Source organism: Pristis pectinata, chromosome 9 (genome assembly GCF_009764475.1).
Source record: "Pristis pectinata isolate sPriPec2 chromosome 9, sPriPec2.1.pri, whole genome shotgun sequence".
Taxonomy (NCBI): Eukaryota; Metazoa; Chordata; class Chondrichthyes; order Rhinopristiformes; family Pristidae; genus Pristis; species Pristis pectinata.
Window position 1 is genome coordinate 81,182,211 of NC_067413.1, and position 7,666 is coordinate 81,189,876.

Genomic DNA, 7,666 nt, shown 5'->3' on the forward strand with positions numbered 1-7,666 from the left:
AGAATATTTAACTCCCAGCCTTAATCACTATAGTCTACTTTATTTCTACTTATGCCATCAATTCTTCTGTCTTGTTATAACTAATTTGTTTTCTCTCTTTGCCAAATCTACTGAAGTCTTTGATCTGAAATGTTAATTCTGTTTCTCTTTATGTTTGATTGCTCCTTTCCAGAGGATCTTTTACTGATGCTGCCTTACCTGCTGAGAATCTCCAGCATTTACTATTTTTATTTTAGATTTTAGTTTCCAATACATCTGCCTTGTTGTGAATGCTATGTGAGTTCAGATAATGAGCCTTCAATTTTGTCTTTTTAATCATTTTTCCCTACTTTAACCTTACTTGCAGGTATGCTCTGTCCCTTTCTGTCACACTCTGGTTTTGATTCCCCATTGTGTTAAAGCACACTATAATCTTGTTCTTTCTCCTTAATTTTCTAAATGTCCTCAACCCTGAATCCTCCCCCTCCCCCCACCACACAGTTTAGTTTAAAATCTTATCAACAGTCCTTGTAACTCAATTCCCAAGAACATTGGTTTCAGCTTGATTGAAGTAAAGCCATCCTTGCAGTACAGCTTTCTCTTCCCCCCACCCCCCCCCACCCCCCCCCCCACCCCATGCTGATGCCTATGCCCCATGATCTGAAATGTGACCAGAATCATTGACAGTACTTTAGCTGTGGCCTTGAGCTTCACGTCTCCTTGTGCCTATTCACGTCCAAGATATTCTCAAATAAACTGAGGGATGGGTAGTGTCCATGACCTTCTTCAGTTTTGATCTGTTCCTATTATGTGACATCTTGTTCTGTAAGCAGAGATTTTGTGAGTCCATGGAGTGAAATATACTTTTCAACATACATGATGTAGCTTGTGGGTTTGCAAGGATTTCCTGCATCAGGCCCATTCATGTTTTAAAGTGTAAATAAAAGATGCTGGAAATAGTCAGCAGGAATAGCAGCACAGATTGGTAACCTTTCAGCTAAGAACTTCCGGTATTTTTTGTTTTTATTTGAGATTTTCAGTAACTCTGCATTTTTGCTTTTTAATTCACAGGTATTTCACTTTCAGAAGCCAGGCAGTTAATCGTGGCATTTTCTTGTTATTTTAGAAGCAAGGGAAAGATCCTTTAGTTCAGACTCATTACCATCAAATCTCAGGTCAATGCCACAATCATGACTTGCTCGTGTCTGCATCCCTCTCCCCATCACCATACCTGTGACACATCAGTGGCAGGCTCATCCTTTGCGATTGTCACAAAGATAATCACTTCTTCCTCGTCCTTCTTAACCCACCTGCAGCCTTTGACATTGCTGATCACTTGGTCCTCCTCCAATGCCAATCTATATCGCCAGATGGGTGGGACAACACTTTTTTGATTCCTATTTTGTTTACCCAATTGTAGCCAGAGGATAACTTGCAACGAGCTATCTTTCTGCTTCCATGCTGTTACTTTTGGTGCCTCTGAGATTTCCTCTTTTTTTACCTGTTATCTTGACTAATCCAATGCTCTCCTGGCTGGTCCTCTTTGTTCTACTCTCTGTAAGTAAGCAAGTATCCTGCTGCAGGTTGTAACTTGCACTGTCCCATTCACCCGTTATCCCTGTGCTTACTCCTCTACATTGACCCCTTCTTAAAAAATACCCTGATTTTAAAACTCCCACGCTTGTTTCCAAAGCACGTCATGGCCTCATTCCTCCCTATTTGTGGGATACCCTCCAGTGCTACAACCCTCCGATACACCTGTTTTCCTCCAGTTTGCCACCCCCAAATTTAATTACTTCACCATCGGTGGCTGTGACTTTCACAACCAAAGCTCCTTCCCTAAACCTCTCCACCTTACAACCCCACCAATCTTTTAATAATTTGCTCTACTATCTCTTCACACTGCTCTGTGGCAGATTTTGTTCTGGTCAAGATTTTGGGATGCTTTACTGTATTGAAGGTAATGTTGTTGTTTTACTCATTTTACCCCAAACCCCATCCACAATCCTTGAGGCTTCTGATGAGAGGACTTCCAATGCGACCTTGAAAATATCTTGATCCACGTCCCAAGGTTAGACAGACTGGTCTCCAGGGTGATTTCAACACCATGGTAGGAACAACCTTCTGGCATGGCCTGATTGGCAAGGAAGGAGTTGGAAAGGCTAGCTCCAATGGGGTCCTCCTTACAAAATGCTTGGAGCACAGTCTTGTCATAATCTGGCTAGCCAGGAGTGTGCTGGAATAATCAAGTCCACAGTAAAAAAAAATGCAACATTCCCACTGAATCCTGAGAATCTTTAGCCCATGACCGCTTAAAGTGGAGCAGTCAGGTTGGTATTGAAAACCTCAAGGCCTTGCATGGGGGGTACATAGAAGCCTACGTAAGATTGGAAGGCGCGCACCACCTCACTAACTACCCACCAGCCACCGCTTGCTCCGTCTATGGACAAACCTGTAGTTCCCACACTGGCCTCAATATTGACCTCAGATCCCTCAAAACTGAAGTGAACATAAGTCATTCTTGATGCCATGGGACTGCCCAAGAAGATGACGATGACATGGCTTTAACGGTTCATCATGTCAAGTAACATGCAAAGACATTGTCCACGAGTCTGCGGTGAGCCACAAGCTGCACAGTGCTTGACACTGAAGGTAAAACTAATTCACAGTCACTTTGTGCATATCCCCCAGCGTTGACCATTACGTGGTGAGGTGGAGGGTCAGAACAAACTCCATTCCCAAAACAGCTAACGAAACTCAGACGGCGGGCTCTGACAGTCAGATATATTTAAAATGTTATAAAACTGTTAAAAGATGATTCATTTAAAAAATATATTATGTTTAACATCAATACGAAAGACTTATAAACAGTTTAAAGTAAAGCTATTTAAAATAAATCTGCTAAACTCCCTCTGTCCCTTGCTGCTCCCCTCTCTGGACCAATGATATTTGATGCTGTTTGTCTCCCAGGTCACTTCATTTTAATAAAATCTGACACACTGGAGAATTGTGGCAAATTTGCTTTTCACTGCTGGACTCCACGCAATGCCCAGTGTCAGAGGGCAATCTTGAAATCGATCCTAAATACTGACAGCAACTTTGAGACTTCACTGTTTATGCGGAAATTCTAAAGTAGGGTAAAGTCAGCAGTTATGTGACTGTCTGCTAATATTTACTGCAAAATCCCAGCCAGTAATCCAGTGAGAAACTGTAATAAACTAGGCACATCACTAAATCTATACAAATAAATTGCTAGGTATTTGGTAGAATGATTCAAAGAAAGTAGGGCAAAAAAAATTATCTTGAATATTTAATGAAAAATGACATTACAATAAAAATAATGCAATTTTGGATTTAAATATGTTATGAAAAATTTTTTGGAAATAATATTTGAAGTAATTTTCTAGTTAGTTTGTTATAAGCATTCTGTGTGTGCAACAACCTATTGCATTGCAAATTAAATTTATTACATGTTTGTTGCTGCCATCTAGAGCTGATTTGAGTAATGTTCACACCAGGGTTGAATCATGAAGTCTGACAAGATGAGCTAATTATTAGCTTAAGCAAATAGCAGTTATTTCATAAACCTTCTGGGAAATTCAACTGAAAAATGACCAGCTTGTCAGCCTGTCTATGTGAAGATTAAAGTATCTAGAGATTATATTGGATGGGATACACAGGTTTTCAAATTAAATTGCCCAGCTTACTGCACATGAACGCTGTAAGGATCAATTTCAATCTTTTCCTGATTCTTACACTCAGATAAGAAATCCCTCAACAAACATATCTCAGTCTTCTATTTCATTCTATATTCACCAAAACCAGAAAACATGCTCCCCAGTTTACTTGTGGATATATTCACAAATTTTAAGTCGGGGTCTTTTTGATTAGACACAAGCACTTGATGGTAATTATCTGAACCCTAACAGAACAGTATGAATAAGATGACTTGATTTAAAGTGGACTCATTTGGTAGCAACTTGTTCAGAAATATTATGGTTTCTACATCTTGATTTTCAGATGCTGCAGTACATTTCCACTCAGCTTTATAGTAAAGTTCTGGTATTATAGGAAATATCTTTCGGCTCAGTCTTCAGTTTGAAATGAAAAGCACATTGAGCACTGTAACTAGACGATACATCCTTAGAATTATGAAACTATGCAGTGATTAATATTGTGAGGAATTGATTTTAAGCTTCTTTTAACTAATCTAAAACACCATATGGTTTTGCTCATCGCAGTCCTAACATTACTTGGAAACAATAGACCAGTAAAGAATGACTATGTGATGGACTTATAACTTGGATGAATGAAAAGACTACAATACTTCTCTATGGTATTTTGTGACATATTCAACACAGTTTCGAAGTATTTGGTGTTTTCTGCTTCTAAGAATATATAGCACAGCCAGTTAACTGAATGATAATGTTCTACAATATAAATCAGAGGTAGGTTCATTATCCCTTCATAGCCTATGCTGCCAATTAACGAGATCACGGGTAATCTGTGACCTAACTCCATATCTTTACCTTTGACCCATATTGGTTAATACCTTTGGTTAACAAAAATCTGTCTCTGATTTAATACATTTACTTGATCTAGCATCAGTTGTCAAATTTCTACCAATTTTGTGCATGCAAGCTTATCACTGGCTTGGATAAGGAGATCATGCGCAATGTATCCAGGGTTGCTGATGATACAAAATAGATGGTAATGTAGGCTGTGAGGGGGATACAGAGACGCTTCTGGGGGAAGCTGACAGATTTAGTGAACGGGCAAGGACATGGCAGATGGATATAATATGGAAGAATATCAGGACAACCACTTTGGTAAAAGTGGAAAGGTGGAGTATTTTTAAAATGAAGAGTGATTCAAAAGTGTTAATGTTCAGAAGGATCTGAGGGTTCTTGTACATAATCACTGACAGTTAACATGCAGCTACAGTAAACATTTAGAAAGGCAAATGGAATGTTAATTTCTATTGCAAGAGTTTTGGTATTGGTATTGGTATTGGTTTATTATTGTCACTTGTACCAAGGTACAGTGAAAAACTTGTCTTACAAACTGATCTTACAGGTCAATTCATTACACAGTGCAGTTACATTAAGTTAGTACAGAGTGCATTGATGTAGTACAGGTAAAAACAATAACAGTACAGAGTAAAGCACTGTTATTGAGGACAAGAATAGAGAGGATGTTCTGATCATATAGAGCTCTGGTTAAACCAGATCTGGATTACTGTGTACAGGTCTGGCCTCGCTAACTAAGAAAGGATATACTTGCAATAGTGGGAATATAGTTAAGGTTCATCAGATTAATTCCTGGGATGGTGGACTAGTCACATGAGGAGAGATAACACACTCTGGGCCTGTACCCTTTTGAATTGAGAAGACTGAGAGGTGATCACACTAAAACATTCAAAATTCTTCAGGGGCTTGACAGGGTAGATGTGTAGTTGATGCTTCCCTTGGCTGGGATGTCTAGTACCTGGGTCAGTCTCAAAATAAAGCTATTTGGGATAGAGATGAGAAGAAATATCTTCACCTTGAGGGTAGGGCATATTTGGAATTCTCTACTTGAGAGGCTTGTGGAGACTCAGTCATTATATTAAAGACAGATACATCTATTTTTAGTTATTAAGGGAATCAAATGATATGGGGTTAGCACAGGAAAGTGGTGCTGAGGTAATAGATCAGACATAGAACATAGAACAATACAGCACAGGAACAGGCCTTTTGTAGGAAGTATACTGCATGCTCATTGTCCTGTCTAAAAGCCTCTTAAATGTTGCTATCGTATCGGCTTCCACCACTTACCCTGGCAGCGCGTTCCAGGCACCAACCACTCTCTGTGTAAAGAAACTTGCCACGTAAATCCCCTTTACCCCTCTCACCTTAAAGCTATGCCCGCTAGTATTTGATATTTCCACCCTGGGGAAAAAATACTCTATCTACCCTGTCTAAGCCTCTCATATTATTGTATACTTCTATCAGGTTACCCCTCAGCCCTTCAAGCTTCAGAGAAAACAATCCAAGTTTGTCCAACATCTCCTTATAGCTAATGCTCTCTGATCCAGGCAATGTCCTGGTGAACCTCTTCTGCACCCTTTCCAAAGCCTCCACATGTTTCCTGTATTGTGATGGTCAGGACTGCACACAATAAGCCAAATGTGGCCCAACTAAAGTTTTATGCAGCTGCAACATGACTTCCCAACATACTCAATGCCCCAACCAATGAAGGCAAGTCTGATGTACGCCTTCTTTACCACCCTCTCCACTTGTGTTGCCACTTTCAGGGAGCTATGGACTTTCACCCCAAGATCCCTCTGTACATCAATGTTCCTAAGGGTCTTGCCATTTACTGCATAATTTCCTCTTAAATTTGACCTTCCAAAGTGCAATACCTCACACTTGTCTGGATTAAACACCATCTGCCATTTCTCTGCCCACATTTCCAACGGGTCTAGAGTGGCAGGAAGTTGGGGATTTGTGTGAAAAGATCTGAACTTGCTGATCGCTGTCCTGTCCAATTGCTGCACTGGGACTCCAGACGTCCACCACAGAAGCCTGAAATTGCAGCGGTTTCCCACCACTTGTAGGTTGAGTTCTCCACTGAGTTAAGTGGAAGTAAACACTGCAATCAACTGGTAAATGCTAGTAGTTAAAAAAGAAAGTGCATTTTAAAAATTAATTTTTAATTGTTTGCATAATTTTTAAAAATATTTCTATTTAGTTACATCAACTTTTGTCAGTAAGACTGCTTTTCCCAACGACTCCTGCTCCCACCATAAACAAGGAGGTGATGGGGATACACCGCAGAGGGCACCGCCGGGCATTGCACTGCTTCCTTTCGCAGCACCTGTTGAAGTGACCATGGCAGGCAAGTGGGAGTGTTATTCACTTTCATCTGACCAGATATTCCAGGTTACTAATAGCATTCTGACTAACTCCATAGCTAAAGAAGTTAGATTATATTCTTCGGAGTTAGGAAAATGAGGGATGATCTTATTGAAACACAAAAACTCTTGACTGGGGCACGACAGGGTATACGCTGAGACATTTCCACTAATTGAAGTCTTGAATGAGAGGATGTAATAGGTGTTTTTCCCTGACTGGAACTCTGTAACAAGTGGTGTACTGCAGGGATAAGTGTTGTTTGTAATATATAGTATAATGACTTGGATAAGAATGTAAGTAGTCTGATTAGTGAGTTTGCAGACAACATGAAAATTGGAGCCATAAAGTGAAGGTTGTGTAAGGATACAGTGCGATATAGATCAGCTGGAAAGTTGGATGGAGCAGATGGAATTTAATCCAGACAAGTGCGAGCTAATGCACTTTGGGTAGTCAAATTCTGGCAAGGCATAGAGTAAATGGCAGGGGTCTTAGGAGTGTTGATGTATAGAGGGGCCTTGGGGTGCAAGTCCATAGCTCATTGAAGGTGGATGGGGTAGTGAAGGTGGCATTTGGTATGCTTGCCTTCATAGGCCAGGGCATTGAGTACAAGAGTTGAGACATCATGTTGCAGCTGAACAAAACATTGGTTAGACTGCATTTGGAGTACTATATAGTTTTGGTTGCCACAGTACAGGATCGAGTGCAGAAGAGATTCACCCAGATGTTGCCTGGAATGGAGAACTACAGTTATAAGGAGTCATTGGGTAGGCTGGTTTTATTCTCACTGGAAT